The sequence below is a fragment of the Equus caballus genome, chromosome 8 (assembly GCF_041296265.1).
Source record: "Equus caballus isolate H_3958 breed thoroughbred chromosome 8, TB-T2T, whole genome shotgun sequence".
Taxonomy (NCBI): Eukaryota; Metazoa; Chordata; class Mammalia; order Perissodactyla; family Equidae; genus Equus; species Equus caballus.
Genome location: NC_091691.1, coordinates 34613989 through 34631074, shown reverse-complemented (window position 1 = coordinate 34631074; position 17086 = coordinate 34613989).

The window sequence follows — 17086 nt, the reverse complement described above, 5'->3', positions numbered from 1 at the left end:
CTGGCTGGAGTAGGACTTCTGCTCTGGGTGTGATACTTTGACCTAGAGCTGAAAGGCACAACGTGCAGGCTTCTTTCCAAAGGGCGAGTTGGGCCCCACAGCATCTTGCTTCCTGCTCTTTGGGAAGCTAAGAAACAACTCGCTCTGCACAGTGCTCTTACAGCCTACCGGGAACATCTCTTCCAAAGGCCTGTGAAACGCAGTTTCTTTGCAGGCCTGATCTGGCTGAAGTAGGACTTCTGCTCTGGGTGTGCTACTTTGCCCTAGAGCTGAACGGCACAAAGTGCAGGCTTCTTTCCAAAGGGCGAGTTGGGCCCCACAGCATCTTGCTTCCAGCTCTTTGGGAAGCTAAGAAACAACTCGCTCTGCACAGTGCTCTTACACCCTACCTGGAGCATCTCTTCCAAAGGCCTGTAAAACGCAGTTTCTTTGCAGGCCTGATCTGGCTGAAGTAGGACTTCTGCTCTGGGTGTGCTACTTTGCCCTAGAGCCGAAAGGCACAACGTGCAGGCTTCTTTCCAAAGGGCGAGTTGGGCCCCACAGCATCTTGCTTCCAGCTCTTTGGGAAGCTAAGAAACAACTCGCTCTGCACAGTGCTCTTACAGCCTACCGGGAACATCTCTTCCAAAGGCCTGTGAAACGCAGTTTCTTTGCAGGCCTGATCTGGCTGAAGTAGGACTTCTGCTCTGGTTGTGCTACTTTGCCCTAGAGCTGAAAGGCACAACGTGCAGGCTTCTTTCCAAAGGGCGAGTTGGGCCCCACAGCATCTTGCTTCCAGCTCTTTGGGAAGCTAAGAAACCACACGCTCTGCACAGTGTACTTACAGCCTACCGGAAACATCTCTTCCAAAGGCCTGGGAAACGCAGCTTCTTTTCAGGCCTGATCTGGCTGAAGTAGGACTTCTGCTCTGGGTGTGCTACTTGGCCCTAGAGCTGAAAGGCACAACGTGCAGGCTTCTTTCCAAAGGGCGAGTTGGGCCCCACAGAATCTTGCTTCCAGCTCTTTGGGAAGCTAAGAAACCACTCGCTCTGCACAGTGCTCTTACAGCCTAACGGAAGCATCTCTTCCAAAGGCCTGGGAAACGCAGCTTCTTTCCAGGCCTGATCTGGCTGAAGTAGGACTTCTGCTCTGGGTGTGCTACTTTGCCCTAGATTTGTAAGCCACAACGTGCAGGCTTCATTCCAAAGGGCGAGTTGGGCCCCACAGCATCTTGCTTCCAGGTCTTTGGGAAGCTAAGAAACAACTCGCTCTGCACAGTGCTCTTACATCCTATCAGGAACATCTCTTCCAAAGGCGTGTGAAACGCAGTTTCTTTACAGGCCTGATCTGGCTGAAGTAGGACTTCTGCTCTGGGTGTGCTACTTTGCCCTAGAGCTGAAAGGCACAACGGGCAGGCTTCGTTCCAAAGGGCGAGGTGGGCCCCACAGCATCTTGCTTCCAGCTCTTTGGGAAGCTAAGAAACAACTCGCTCTGCACAGTCCTCTTGCAGCCTACCGGGAACATCTCTTCCAAAGGCCTGTGAAACGCAGTTTCTTTGCAGGCCTGATCTGGCTGAAGTAGGACTTCTGCTCTGGGTGTGCTACTTTGCCCTAGAGCTGAAAGGCACAACGTGCAGGCTTCTTTCCAAAGGGCGAGTTGGGCCCCACAGCATCTTGCTTCCAGCTCTTTGGGAAGCTAAGAAACAACTCGCTCTGCACAGTGCTCTTACAGCCTAGTGGGAACACCTCTTCCAAAGGCCTGTGAAACGCAGTTTCTTTGCAGGCCTGATCTGGCTGAAGTAGGACTTCTGCTCTGGGTGTGCTACTTTGCCCTAGAGCTGAAAGGCACAACGTGCAGGCTTCTTTCCAAAGGGCGAGTTGGGCCCCACAGCATCTTGCTTCCAGCTCTTTGGGAAGCTAAGAAACCACTCGCTCTGCACAGTGTACTTACAGCCTACCGGGAACATCTCTTCCAAAGGCCTGTGAAACCAGTTTCTTTGCAGGCCTGATCTGGCTGAAGTAGGACTTCTGCTCTGGGTTCGCTACTTTGCCCTAGAGCTGAAAGGCACAAAGTGCAGGCTTCTTTCTAAAGGGCAAGTTGGGCCCCACAGCATCTTGCTTCCAGCTCTTTGGGAAGCTAAGAAACAACTCGCTCTGCACAGTGCTCTTACAGCCTACCTAGAGCATCTCTTCCAAAGGCCTGTGAAACGCAGTTTCTTTGCAGGCCTGATCTGGATGAAGTAGGACTTCTGCTCTGGGTGTGCTACTTTGCCCTAGAGCTGAAAGGCACAACGTGCGGGCTTCTTTCCAAAGGGCGAGTTGGGCCCCACAGCATCTTGCTTCCAGCTCTTTGGGAAGCTAAGAAACAACTCGCTCTGCACAGTGCTCTTACAGCCTACCGGGAGCATCTCTTCCAAAGGCCTGTGAAAGGCAGTTTCTTTGCAGGCCTGATCTGGCTGAAGTAGGACTTCTGCTCTGGGTGTGCTACTTTGCCCTAGAGCCGAAAGGCACAACGTGCAGGCTTCTTTCCAAAGGGCGAGTTGGGCCCCACAGCATCTTGCTTCCAGCTCTTTGGGAAGCTAAGAAACAACTCGCTCTGCACAGTCCTCTTACAGCCTAGTGGGAACATCTCTTCCAAAGGCCTGTGAAACGCAGTTTCTTTGCAGGCCTGATCTGGCTGGAGTAGGACTTCTGCTCTGGGTGTGATACTTTGCCCTAGAGCTGAAAGGCACAACGTGCAGGCTTCTTTCAAAGGGCGAGTTGGGCCCCACAGCATCTTGCTTCCAGCTCTTTGGGAAGCTAAGAAACAACTCGCTCTGCACAGTGCTCTTACAGCCTACCGGGAACATCTCTTCCAAAGGCCTGTGAAACGCAGTTTCTTTGCAGGCCTGATCTGGCTGAAGTAGGACTTCTGCTCTGGGTGTGCTACGTTGCCCTAGAGCTGAAAGGCACAACGTGCAGGCTTCTTTCGAAAGTGCGAGTTGGGCCCCACAGCATCTTGCTTCCAGCTCTTTGGGAAGCTAAGAAACAACTCGCTCTGCACAGTGCTCTTACAGCCTACCGGGAGCATCTCTTCCAAAGGCCTGTGAAACGCAGTTTCTTTGCAGGCCTGATCTGGCTGAAGTAGGACTTCTGCTCTGGGTGTGCTACTTTGCCCTAGAGCTGAAAGGCAACACGTGCAGGCTTCGTTCCAAAGGGCGAGTTGGGCTCCACAGCATCTTGCTTCCAGCTCTTTGGGAAGCTAAGAAACAACTCGCTCTGCACAGTGCTCTTACAGCCTAGTGGGAACATCTCTTCCAAAGGCCTGTGGAACGCAGTTTCTTTGCAGGCCTGATCTGGCTGAAGTAGGACTTCTGCTCTGGGTGTGCTTCTTTGCCCTAGAGCTGAAAGGCACAACGTGCAGGCTTCTTTCCAAAGGGCGAGTTGGGCCCCACAGCATCTTGCTTCCAGCTCTTTGGGAAGCTAAGAAACAACTCGCTCTGCACAGTGCTCTTACAGCCTACCGGGAACATCTCTTCCAAAGGCCTGTGAAAGGCAGTTTCTTTGCAGGCCTGATCTGGCTGAAGTAGGACTTCTGCTCTGGGTTCGCTACTTTGCCCTAGAGCTGAAAGGCACAACGTGCAGGCTTCTTTCTAAAGGGCAAGTTGGGCCCCACAGCATCTTGCTTCCAGCTCTTTGGGAAGCTAAGAAACAACTCGCTCTGCACAGTGCTCTTACAGCCTAGTGGGAACATCTCTTCCAAAGGCCTGTGAAACGCAGTTTCTTTGCAGGCCTGATCTGGCTGGAGTAGGACTTCTGCTCTGGGTGTGATACTTTGACCTAGAGCTGAAAGGCACAACGTGCAGGCTTCTTTCAAAGGGCGAGTTGGGCCCCACAGCATCTTGCTTCCAGCTCTTTGGGAAGCTAAGAAACAACTCGCTCTGCACAGTGCTCTTACAGCCTACCGGGAACATCTCTTCCAAAGGCCTGTGAAACGCAGTTTCTTTGCAGGCCTGATCTGGCTGGAGTAGGACTTCTGCTCTGGGTGTGCTACTTTGCCCTAGAGCTGAAAGGCACAACGTGCAGGCTTCTTTCCAAAGGGCGATTTGGGCCCCACAGCATCTTGCTTCCTGCTCTTTGGGAAGCTAAGAAACAACTCGCTCTGCACAGTGCTCTTACAGCCTACCTGGAGTATCTCTTCCAAAGGCCTGTAAAACGCAGTTTCTTTGCAGGCCTGATCTGGCTGAAGTAGGACTTCTGCTCTGGGTGTGCTACTTTGCCCTAGAGCCGAAAGGCACAACGTGCAGGCTTCTTTCCAAAGGGCGAGTTGGGCCCCACAGCATCTTGCTTCCAGCTCTTTGGGAAGCTAAGAAACAACTCGCTCTGCACAGTGCTCTTACAGCCTACCGGGAACATCTCTTCCAAAGGCCTGTGAAACGCAGTTTCTTTGCAGGCCTGATCTGGCTGAAGTAGGACTTCTGCTCTGGGTGTGCTACTTTGCCCTAGAGCTGAAAGGCACAACGTGCAGGCTTCTTTCCAAAGGGCGAGTTGGGCCCCACAGCATCTTGCTTCCAGCTCTTTGGGAAGCTAAGAAACCACTCGCTCTGCACAGTGTACTTACAGCCTACCGGAAACATCTCTTCCAAAGGCCTGGGAAACGCAGCTTCTTTGCAGGCCTGATCTGGCTGAAGTAGGACTTCTGCTCTGGGTGTGCTAATTGGCCCTAGAGCTGAAAGGCACAACGTGCAGGCTTCATTCGAAAGGGCGAGTTGGGCCCCACAGAATCTTGCTTCCAGCTCTTTGGGAAGCTAAGAAACAACTCGCTCTGCACAGTGCTCTTACAGCCTCCGGGGAGCATGTCTTCCAAAGGCCTGTGAAAGGCAGTTTCTTTGCAGGCCTGATCTGGCTGAAGTAGGACTTCTGCTCTGGGTGTGCTTCTTTGCCCTAGAGCTGAAAGGCACAAGGTGCAGGCTTCTTTAAAAGGGGCGAGTTGGGTCCCACAGCATCTTGCTTCCAGCTCTTTGGGAAGCTAAGAAACAACTCGCGCTGCACAGTGCTCTTACAGCCTAGTGGGAACATCTCTTCCAAAGGCCTGTGAAACGCAGTTTCTTTGCAGGCCTGATCTGGCTGGAGTAGGACTTCTGCTCTGGGTGTGATACTTTGCCCTAGAGCTGAAAGGCACAACGTGCAGGCTTCTTTCCAAAGGGCGAGTTGGGCCCCACAGCATCTTGCTTCCAGCTCTTTGGGAAGCTAAGAAACAACTCGCTCTGCACAGTGCTCTTACAGCCTACCTGGAGCATCTCTTCCAAAGGCCTGTAAAACGCAGTTTCTTTGCAGGGCTGATCTGGCTGAAGTAGGACTTCTGCTCTGGGTGTGCTACTTCGCCCTAGAGCCGAAAGGCACAACGTGCAGGCTTCTTTCCAAAGGGCGAGTTGGGCCCCACAGCATCTTGCTTCCAGCTCTTTGGGAAGCTAAGAAACAACTCGCTCTGCACAGTGCTCTTACAGCCTACCGGGAACATCTCTTCCAAAGGCCTGTGAAACGCAGTTTCTTTGCAGGCCTGATCTGGCTGAAGTAGGACTTCTGCTCTGGGTGTGCTACTTTGCCCTAGAGCTGAAAGGCACAACGTGCAGTCTTCTTTCCAAAGGGCGAGTTGGGCCCCACAGCATCTTGCTTCCAGCTCTTTGGGAAGCTAAGAAACAACTCGCTCTGCACAGTGCTCTTACAGCCTACCTGGAGCATCTCTTCCAAAGGCCTGTGAAACGCAGTTTCTTTGCAGGCCTGATCTTGCTGAAGTAGGACTTCTGCTCTGGGTGTGCTACTTTGCCCTAGAGCTGAAAGGCACAACGTGCAGGCTTCTTTCCAAAGGGCGAGTTGGGCCCCACAGCATCTTGCTTCCAGCTCTTTGGGAAGCTAAGAAACAACTCGCTCTGCACAGTGCTCTTACAGCCTACCGGGAGCAACTCTTCCAAAGGCCTGTGAAACGCAGTTTCTTTGCAGGCCTGATCTGGCTGAAGTAGGACTTCTGCTCTGGGCGTGCTACTTTGCCCTAGAGCTGAAAGGCACAACGTGCAGGCTTCTTTCCAAAGGGCGAGTTGGGCCCCACAGAATCTTGCTTCCAGCTCTTTGGGAAGCTAAGAAACAACTCGCTCTGCACAGTGCTCTTACAGCCTCCGGGGAGCATGTCTTCCAAAGGCCTGTGAAACGCAGTTTCTTTGCAGGCCTGATCTGGCTGAAGTAGGACTTCTGCTCTGGGTGTGCTACTTTGCCCTAGAGCCGAAAGGCACAACGTGCAGGCTTCTTTCCAAAGGGCGAGTTGGGCCCCACAGCATCTTGCTTCCAGCTCTTTGGGAAGCTAAGAAACAACTCGCTCTGCACAGTGCTCTTACAGCCTACCGGGAACATCTCTTCCAAAGGCCTGGTTAAACGCAGTTTCTTTGCAGGCCTGATCTGGCTGAAGTAGGACTTCTGCTCTGGTTGTGCTACTTTGCCCTAGAGCTGAAAGGCACAACGTGCAGGCTTCTTTCGAAAGTGCGAGTTGGGCCCCACAGCATCTTGCTTCCAGCTCTTTGGGAAGCTAAGAAACAACTCGCTCTGCACAGTGCTCTTACAGCCTACCGGGAGCATCTCTTCCAAAGGCCTGTGAAACGCAGTTTCTTTGCAGGCCTGATATGGCTGAAGTAGGACTTCTGCTCTGGGTGTGCTACTTTGCCCTAGAGCTGAAAGGCACAACGTGCAGGCTTCTTTCCAAAGGGCGAGTTGGGCCCCACAGCATCTTGCTTCCAGCTCTTTGGGAAGCTAAGAAACCACTCGCTCTGCACAGTGTACTTACAGCCTACCGGAAACATCTCTTCCAAAGGCCTGGGAAACGCAGCTTCTTTGCAGGCCTGATCTGGCTGAAGTAGGACTTCTGCTCTGGGTGTGCTAATTGGCCCTAGAGCTGAAAGGCACAACGTGCAGGCTTCATTCGAAAGGGCGAGTTGGGCCCCACAGCATCTTGCTTCCAGCTCTTTGGGAAGCTAAGAAACAACTCGCTCTGCACAGTGCTCTTACAGCCTAGTGGGAACATCTCTTCCAAAGGCCTGTGAAACGCAGTTTCTTTGCAGGCCTGATCTGGCTGGAGTAGGACTTCTGCTCTGGGTGTGATACTTTGCCCTAGAGCTGAAAGGCACAACGTGCAGGCTTCTTTCCAAAGGGCGAGTTGGGCCCCACAGCATCTTGCTTCCAGCTCTTTGGGAAGCTAAGAAACAACTCGCTCTGCACAGTGCTCTTACAGCCTACCGGGAACAACTCTTCCAAAGGCCTGTGAAACGCAGTTTCTTTGCAGGCCTGATCTGGCTGAAGTAGGACTTCTGCTCTGGGTGTGCTACTTTGCCCTAGAGCTGAAAGGCACAACGTGCAGGCTTCTTTCCAAAGGGCGAGTTGGGCCCCACAGCATCTTGCTTCCAGCTCTTTGGGAAGCTAAGAAACAACTCGCTCTGCACAGTGCTCTTAAAGCCTAGTGGGAACATCTCTTCCAAAGGCCTGTGAAACGCAGTTTCTTTGCAGGCCTGATCTGGCTGAAGTAGTACTTCTGCTCTGGGTGTGCTTCTTTGCCCTAGAGCTGAAAGGCACAACGTGCAGGCTTCTTTCCAAAGGGCGAGTTGGGCCCCACAGCATCTTGCTTCCAGCTCCTTGGCAAGCTAAGAAACAGCTCGCTCTGCTCAGTGCTCTTACAGCCTACCGGGAACATCTCTTCCAAAGGCCTGTGAAACGCAGTTTCTTTGCAGGCCTGATCTGGCTGAAGTAGGACTTCTGCTGTGGGTGTGCTACTTTGCCCTAGAGGTGAAAGGCACAACGTGCAGGCTTCTTTCCAAAGGGTGAGTTTGGCCCCACAGCTTCTTGCTTCCAGCTATTTCCGAATGTAAGAAACAACCTTCTCTGCACAGTGCTCTTACAGCCTACCGGGAAGGTCTCTTCCCGAGACCTGTGAAACGCAGTTTCTTTGCAGGCCTGATCTGGCTGAAGTAGAACATCTGCTCTGAGTGTGCTACATTGCCCTAGAGCTGAAAGGCACAATGTTCAGGCTTCTTTCCAAAGGGCGAGTTGGGCCCCACAGCATCTTGCTTCCAGCTCTTTGGGAAGCTAAGAAACAACTCGCTCTGCACAGTGCTCTTACAGCCTACCGGGAACATCTCTTCCAAAGGCCTGGTTAAACGCAGTTTCTTTGCAGGCCTGATCTGGCTGAAGTAGGACTTCTGCTCTGGGTGTGCTACTTTGCCCTAGAGCTGAAAGGCACAACGTGCAGGCTTCTTTCGAAAGTGCGAGTTGGGCCCCACAGCATCTTGCTTCCAGCTCTTTGGGAAGCTAAGAAACAACTCGCTCTGCACAGAGCTCTTACAGCCTCCGGGGAGCATGTCTTCCAAAGGCCTGTGAAACGAAGTTTCTTTGCAGGCCTGATCTGGCTGAAGTAGGACTTCTGCTCTGGGTGTGCTACTTTGCCCTTGAGCCGAAAGGCACAACGTGCAGGCTTCTTTCCAAAGGGCGAGTTGGGCCCCACAGCATCTTGCTTCCAGCTCTTTGGGAAGCTAAGAAACAACTCGCTCTGCACAGTGCTCTTACAGCCTAGTGGGAACATCTCTTCCAAAGGCCTGGGAAACGCAGTTTATTTGCAGGCCTGATCTGGCTGGAGTAGGACTTCTGCTCTGGGTGTGATACTTTGCCCTAGAGCTGAAAGGCACAACGTGCAGGCTTCTTTCCAAAGGGCGAGTTGGGCCCCACAGCATCTTGCTTCCAGCTCTTTGGGAAGCTAAGAAACAACTCGCTCTGCACAGTGCTCTTACAGCCTACCGGGAACATCTCTTCCAAAGGCCTGTGAAACGCAGTTTCTTTGCAGGCCTGATCTGGCTGAAGTAGGACTTCTGCTCTGGTGTGCTACTTTGCCCTAGAGCTGAAAGGCACAAAGTGCAGGCTTCTTTCCAAAGGGCGAGTTGGGCCCCACAGCATCTTGCTTCCAGTTCTTTGGGAAGCTAAGAAACAACTCGCTCTGCACAGTGCTCTTAAAGCCTACCTGGAGCATCTCTTCCAAAGGCCTCAGAACGCAGTTTCTTTGCAGGCCTGATCTGGATGAAGTAGGACTTCTGCTCTGGGTGTGCTAATTTGCCCTAGAGCTGAAAGGCACAACGTGCAGGCTTCTTTCCAAGGGGCGAGTTGGGCCCCACAGCATCTTGCTTCCAGCTCTTTGGGAAGCTAAGAAACAACTCGCTCTGCACAGTGCTCTTACTGCCTAGTGGGAACATCTCTTCCAAAGGCCTGTGAAACGCAGTTTCTTTGCAGGCCTGATCTGGCTGAAGTAGGACTTCTGCTCTGGGTGTGCTACTTTGCCCTAGAGCTGAAAGGCACAACGTGCAGGCTTCTTTCCAAAGGGAGAGTTGGGCCCCACAGCATCTTGCTTCCAGCTCTTTGGGAAGCTAAGAAACAACTCGCTCTGCACAGTGCTCTTACAGCCTCCGGGGAGCATGTCTTCCAAAGGCCTGTGAAACGCAGTTTCTTTGCAGGCCTGATATGGCTGAAGTAGGACTTCTGCTCTGGGTGTGCTACTTTGCCCTAGAGCTGAAAGGCACAACGTGCAGGCTTCTTTCCAAAGGGCGAGTTGGGCCCCACAGCATCTTGCTTCCAGATCTTTGGGAAGCTAAGAAACAACTCGCTCTGCACAGTGCTCTTACAGCCTCCGGGGAACATCTCTTCCAAAGGCCTGTGAAACGCAGTTTCTTTGCAGGCCTGATCTGGCTGAAGTAGGACTTCTGCTCTGGGTGTGCTACTTTGAGGTAGAGCTGAAAGGCACAACGTGCAGGCTTCTTTCCAAAGGGCGAGTTGGGCCCCACATCATCTTGCTTCCAGCTCTTTGGGAAGCTAAGAAACAACTCGCTCTGCACAGCGCTCTTAAAGCCTAGTGGGAACATCTCTTCCAAAGGCCTGTGAAACGCAGTTTCTTTGCAGGCCTGATCTGGCTGAAGTAGTACTTCTGCTCTGGGTGTGCTTCTTTGCCCTAGAGCTGAAAGGCACAACGTGCAGGCTTCTTTCCAAAGGGCGAGTTGGGCCCCACAGCATCTTGCTTCCAGCTCCTTGGCAAGCTAAGACACAACTCGCTCTGCTCAGTGCTCTTACAGCCTACCGGGAACATCTCTTCCAAAGGCCTGTGAAACGCAGTTTCTTTGCAGGCCTGATCTGGATGAAGTAGGACTTCTGCTCTGGGTGTGCTACTTTGCCCTAGAGCTGAAAGGCACAACGGGCAGGCTTCTTTCCAAAGGGTGAGTTTGGCCCCACAGCTTCTTGCTTCCAGCTATTTCCTAATGTAAGAAACAACCTTCTCTGGACAGTGCTCTTACAGCCTACCGGGAAGGTCTCTTCCAGAGACCTGTGAAACGCAGTTTCTTTGCAGGCCTGATCTGGCTGAAGTAGAACTTCTGCTCTGAGTGTGCTACATTGCCCTAGAGCTGAAAGGCACAATGTTCAGGCTTCTTTCCAAAGGGCGAGTTGGGCCCCACAGCATCTTGCTTCCAGCTCTTTGGGAAGCTAAGTAACAACTCTCTCTGCACAGTGCTCTTACAGCCTACCGGGAACATCTCTTCCAAAGGCCTGGTTAAACGCAGTTTCTTTGCAGGCCTGATCTGGCTGAAGTAGGACTTCTGCTCTGGGTGTGCTACTTTGCCCTAGAGCTGAAAGGCACAACGTGCAGGCTTCTTTCGAAAGTGCGAGTTGGGCCCCACAGCATCTTGCTTCCAGCTCTTTGGGAAGCTAAGAAACAACTCGCTCTGCACAGAGCTCTTACAGCCTCCGGGGAGCATGTCTTCCAAAGGCCTGTGAAACGCAGTTTCTTTGCAGGCCTGATCTGGCTGAAGTAGGACTTCTGCTCTGGGTGTGCTACTTTGCCCTTGAGCCGAAAGGCGCAACGTGCAGGCTTCTTTCCAAAGGGCGAGTTGGGCCCCACAGCATCTTGCTTCCAGCTCTTTGGGAAGCTAAGAAACAACTCGCTCTGCACAGTGCTCTTACAGCCTAGTGGGAACATCTCTTCCAAAGGACTGGGAAACGCAGTTTCTTTGCAGGCCTGATCTGGCTGGAGTAGGACTTCTGCTCTGGGTGTGCTACTTTGCCCTAGAGCTGAAAGGCACAACGTGCAGGCTTCTTTCCAAAGGGCGAGTTGGGCCCCACAGCATCTTGCTTCCAGCTCTTTGGGAAGCTAAGAAACAACTCGCTCTGCACAGTGCTCTTACAGCCTACCGGGAACATCTCTTCCAAAGGCCTGTGAAACGCAGTTTCTTTGCAGGCCTGATCTGGCTGAAGTAGGACTTCTGCTCTGGTGTGCTACTTTGCCCTAGAGCTGAAAGGCACAAAGTGCAGGCTTCTTTCCAAAGGGCGAGTTGGGCCCCACAGCATCTTGCTTCCTGCTCTTTGGGAAGCTAAGAAACAACTCGCTCTGCACAGTGCTCTTAAAGCCTACCTGGAGCATCTCTTCCAAAGGCCTGTAGAACGCAGTTTCTTTGCAGGCCTGATCTGGATGAAGTAGGACTTCTGCTCTGGGTGTGCTACTTTGCCCTAGAGCTGAAAGGCACAACGTGCAGGCTTCTTTCCAAGGGGCGAGTTGGGCCCCACAGCATCTTGCTTCCAGCTCTTTGGGAAGCTAAGAAACAACTCGCTCTGCACAGTGCTCTTACTGCCTAGTGGGAACATCTCTTCCAAAGGCCTGTGAAACGCAGTTTCTTTGCAGGCCTGATCTGGCTGAAGTAGGACTTCTGCTCTGGGTGTGCTACTTTGCCCTAGAGCTGAAAGGCACAACGTGCAGTCTTCTTTCCAAGGGGCGAGTTGGGCCCCACAGCATCTTGCTTCCAGCTCTTTGGGAAGCTAAGAAACAACTCGCTCTGCACAGTGCTCTTACAGCCTAGTGGGAACATCTCTTCCAAAGGCCTGTGAAACGCAGTTTCTTTGCAGGCCTGATATGGCTGAAGTAGGACTTCTGCTCTGGGTGTGCTACTTTGCCCTAGAGCTGAAAGGCACAACGTGCAGGCTTCTTTCCAAAGGGCGAGTTGGGCCCCACAGCATCTTGCTTCCAGCTCTTTGGGAAGCTAAGAAACCACTCGCTCTGCACAGTGTACTTACAGCCTACCGGAAACATCTCTTCCAAAGGCCTGGGAAACGCAGCTTCTTTGCAGGCCTGATCTGGCTGAAGTAGGACTTCTGCTCTGGGTGTGCTAATTGGCCCTAGAGCTGAAAGGCACAACATGCAGGCTTCATTCGAAAGGGCGAGTTGGGCCCCACAGCATCTTGCTTCCAGCTCTTTGGGAAGCTAAGAAACAACTCGCTCTGCACAGTGCTCTTACAGCCTAGTGGGAACATCTCTTCCAAAGGCCTGTGAAACGCAGTTTCTTTGCAGGCCTGATCTGGCTGGAGTAGGACTTCTGCTCTGGGTGTGATACTTTGCCCTAGAGCTGAAAGGCACAACGTGCAGGCTTCTTTCCAAAGGGCGAGTTGGGCCCCACAGCATCTTGCTTCCAGCTCTTTGGGAAGCTAAGAAACAACTCGCTCTGCACAGTGCTCTTACAGCCTACCGGGAACATCTCTTCCAAAGGCCTGTGAAACGCAGTTTCTTTGCAGGCCTGATCTGGCTGAAGTAGGACTTCTGCTCTGGGTGTGCTACTTTGCCCTTGAGCCGAAAGGCACAACGTGCAGGCTTCTTTCCAAAGGGCGAGTTGGGCCCCACAGCATCTTGCTTCCAGCTCTTTGGGAAGCTAAGAAACAACTCGCTCTGCACAGTGCTCTTACAGCCTAGTGGGAACATCTCTTCCAAAGGCCTGGGAAACGCAGTTTATTTGCAGGCCTGATCTGGCTGGAGTAGGACTTCTGCTCTGGGTGTGATACTTTGCCCTAGAGCTGAAAGGCACAACGTGCAGGCTTCTTTCCAAAGGGCGAGTTGGGCCCCACAGCATCTTGCTTCCAGCTCTTTGGGAAGCTAAGAAACAACTCGCTCTGCACAGTGCTCTTACAGCCTACCGGGAACATCTCTTCCAAAGGCCTGTGAAACGCAGTTTCTTTGCAGGCCTGATCTGGCTGAAGTAGGACTTCTGCTCTGGTGTGCTACTTTGCCCTAGAGCTGAAAGGCACAAAGTGCAGGCTTCTTTCCAAAGGGCGAGTTGGGCCCCACAGCATCTTGCTTCCAGTTCTTTGGGAAGCTAAGAAACAACTCGCTCTGCACAGTGCTCTTAAAGCCTACCTGGAGCATCTCTTCCAAAGGCCTCAGAACGCAGTTTCTTTGCAGGCCTGATCTGGATGAAGTAGGACTTCTGCTCTGGGTGTGCTAATTTGCCCTAGAGCTGAAAGGCACAACGTGCAGGCTTCTTTCCAAGGGGCGAGTTGGGCCCCACAGCATCTTGCTTCCAGCTCTTTGGGAAGCTAAGAAACAACTCGCTCTGCACAGTGCTCTTACTGCCTAGTGGGAACATCTCTTCCAAAGGCCTGTGAAACGCAGTTTCTTTGCAGGCCTGATCTGGCTGAAGTAGGACTTCTGCTCTGGGTGTGCTACTTTGCCCTAGAGCTGAAAGGCACAACGTGCAGGCTTCTTTCCAAAGGGAGAGTTGGGCCCCACAGCATCTTGCTTCCAGCTCTTTGGGAAGCTAAGAAACAACTCGCTCTGCACAGTGCTCTTACAGCCTCCGGGGAGCATGTCTTCCAAAGGCCTGTGAAACGCAGTTTCTTTGCAGGCCTGATATGGCTGAAGTAGGACTTCTGCTCTGGGTGTGCTACTTTGCCCTAGAGCTGAAAGGCACAACGTGCAGGCTTCTTTCCAAAGGGCGAGTTGGGCCCCACAGCATCTTGCTTCCAGATCTTTGGGAAGCTAAGAAACAACTCGCTCTGCACAGTGCTCTTACAGCCTCCGGGGAACATCTCTTCCAAAGGCCTGTGAAACGCAGTTTCTTTGCAGGCCTGATCTGGCTGAAGTAGGACTTCTGCTCTGGGTGTGCTACTTTGAGGTAGAGCTGAAAGGCACAACGTGCAGGCTTCTTTCCAAAGGGCGAGTTGGGCCCCACATCATCTTGCTTCCAGCTCTTTGGGAAGCTAAGAAACAACTCGCTCTGCACAGCGCTCTTAAAGCCTAGTGGGAACATCTCTTCCAAAGGCCTGTGAAACGCAGTTTCTTTGCAGGCCTGATCTGGCTGAAGTAGTACTTCTGCTCTGGGTGTGCTTCTTTGCCCTAGAGCTGAAAGGCACAACGTGCAGGCTTCTTTCCAAAGGGCGAGTTGGGCCCCACAGCATCTTGCTTCCAGCTCCTTGGCAAGCTAAGACACAACTCGCTCTGCTCAGTGCTCTTACAGCCTACCGGGAACATCTCTTCCAAAGGCCTGTGAAACGCAGTTTCTTTGCAGGCCTGATCTGGATGAAGTAGGACTTCTGCTCTGGGTGTGCTACTTTGCCCTAGAGCTGAAAGGCACAACGGGCAGGCTTCTTTCCAAAGGGTGAGTTTGGCCCCACAGCTTCTTGCTTCCAGCTATTTCCTAATGTAAGAAACAACCTTCTCTGGACAGTGCTCTTACAGCCTACCGGGAAGGTCTCTTCCAGAGACCTGTGAAACGCAGTTTCTTTGCAGGCCTGATCTGGCTGAAGTAGAACTTCTGCTCTGAGTGTGCTACATTGCCCTAGAGCTGAAAGGCACAATGTTCAGGCTTCTTTCCAAAGGGCGAGTTGGGCCCCACAGCATCTTGCTTCCAGCTCTTTGGGAAGCTAAGTAACAACTCTCTCTGCACAGTGCTCTTACAGCCTACCGGGAACATCTCTTCCAAAGGCCTGGTTAAACGCAGTTTCTTTGCAGGCCTGATCTGGCTGAAGTAGGACTTCTGCTCTGGGTGTGCTACTTTGCCCTAGAGCTGAAAGGCACAACGTGCAGGCTTCTTTCGAAAGTGCGAGTTGGGCCCCACAGCATCTTGCTTCCAGCTCTTTGGGAAGCTAAGAAACAACTCGCTCTGCACAGAGCTCTTACAGCCTCCGGGGAGCATGTCTTCCAAAGGCCTGTGAAACGCAGTTTCTTTGCAGGCCTGATCTGGCTGAAGTAGGACTTCTGCTCTGGGTGTGCTACTTTGCCCTTGAGCCGAAAGGCGCAACGTGCAGGCTTCTTTCCAAAGGGCGAGTTGGGCCCCACAGCATCTTGCTTCCAGCTCTTTGGGAAGCTAAGAAACAACTCGCTCTGCACAGTGCTCTTACAGCCTAGTGGGAACATCTCTTCCAAAGGACTGGGAAACGCAGTTTCTTTGCAGGCCTGATCTGGCTGGAGTAGGACTTCTGCTCTGGGTGTGCTACTTTGCCCTAGAGCTGAAAGGCACAACGTGCAGGCTTCTTTCCAAAGGGCGAGTTGGGCCCCACAGCATCTTGCTTCCAGCTCTTTGGGAAGCTAAGAAACAACTCGCTCTGCACAGTGCTCTTACAGCCTACCGGGAACATCTCTTCCAAAGGCCTGTGAAACGCAGTTTCTTTGCAGGCCTGATCTGGCTGAAGTAGGACTTCTGCTCTGGTGTGCTACTTTGCCCTAGAGCTGAAAGGCACAAAGTGCAGGCTTCTTTCCAAAGGGCGAGTTGGGCCCCACAGCATCTTGCTTCCTGCTCTTTGGGAAGCTAAGAAACAACTCGCTCTGCACAGTGCTCTTAAAGCCTACCTGGAGCATCTCTTCCAAAGGCCTGTAGAACGCAGTTTCTTTGCAGGCCTGATCTGGATGAAGTAGGACTTCTGCTCTGGGTGTGCTACTTTGCCCTAGAGCTGAAAGGCACAACGTGCAGGCTTCTTTCCAAGGGGCGAGTTGGGCCCCACAGCATCTTGCTTCCAGCTCTTTGGGAAGCTAAGAAACAACTCGCTCTGCACAGTGCTCTTACTGCCTAGTGGGAACATCTCTTCCAAAGGCCTGTGAAACGCAGTTTCTTTGCAGGCCTGATCTGGCTGAAGTAGGACTTCTGCTCTGGGTGTGCTACTTTGCCCTAGAGCTGAAAGGCACAACGTGCAGTCTTCTTTCCAAGGGGCGAGTTGGGCCCCACAGCATCGTGCTTCCAGCTCTTTGGGAAGCTAAGAAACAACTCGCTCTGCACAGTGCTCTTACAGCCTAGTGGGAACATCTCTTCCAAAGGCCTGTGAAACGCAGTTTCTTTGCAGGCCTGATATGGCTGAAGTAGGACTTCTGCTCTGGGTGTGCTACTTTGCCCTAGAGCTGAAAGGCACAACGTGCAGGCTTCTTTCCAAAGGGCGAGTTGGGCCCCACAGCATCTTGCTTCCAGCTCTTTGGGAAGCTAAGAAACCACTCGCTCTGCACAGTGTACTTACAGCCTACCGGAAACATCTCTTCCAAAGGCCTGGGAAACGCAGCTTCTTTGCAGGCCTGATCTGGCTGAAGTAGGACTTCTGCTCTGGGTGTGCTAATTGGCCCTAGAGCTGAAAGGCACAACATGCAGGCTTCATTCGAAAGGGCGAGTTGGGCCCCACAGCATCTTGCTTCCAGCTCTTTGGGAAGCTAAGAAACAACTCGCTCTGCACAGTGCTCTTACAGCCTAGTGGGAACATCTCTTCCAAAGGCCTGTGAAACGCAGTTTCTTTGCAGGCCTGATCTGGCTGGAGTAGGACTTCTGCTCTGGGTGTGATACTTTGCCCTAGAGCTGAAAGGCACAACGTGCAGGCTTCTTTCCAAAGGGCGAGTTGGGCCCCACAGCATCTTGCTTCCAGCTCTTTGGGAAGCTAAGAAACAACTCGCTCTGCACAGTGCTCTTACAGCCTACCGGGAACATCTCTTCCAAAGGCCTGTGAAACGCAGTTTCTTTGCAGGCCTGATCTGGCTGAAGTAGGACTTCTGCTCTGGTGTGCTACTTTGCCCTAGAGCTGAAAGGCACAAAGTGCAGGCTTCTTTCCAAAGGGCGAGCTGGGCCCCACAGCATCTTGCTTCCAGCTCTTTGGGAAGCTAAGAAACAACTCGCTCTGCACAGTGCTCTTAAAGTCTACCTGGAGCATCTCTTCCAAAGGCCTGTAGAACGCAGTTTCTTTGCAGGCCTGATCTGGATGAAGTAGGACTTCTGCTCTGGGTGTGCTACTTTGCCCTAGAGCTGAAAGGCACAACGTGCAGGCTTCTT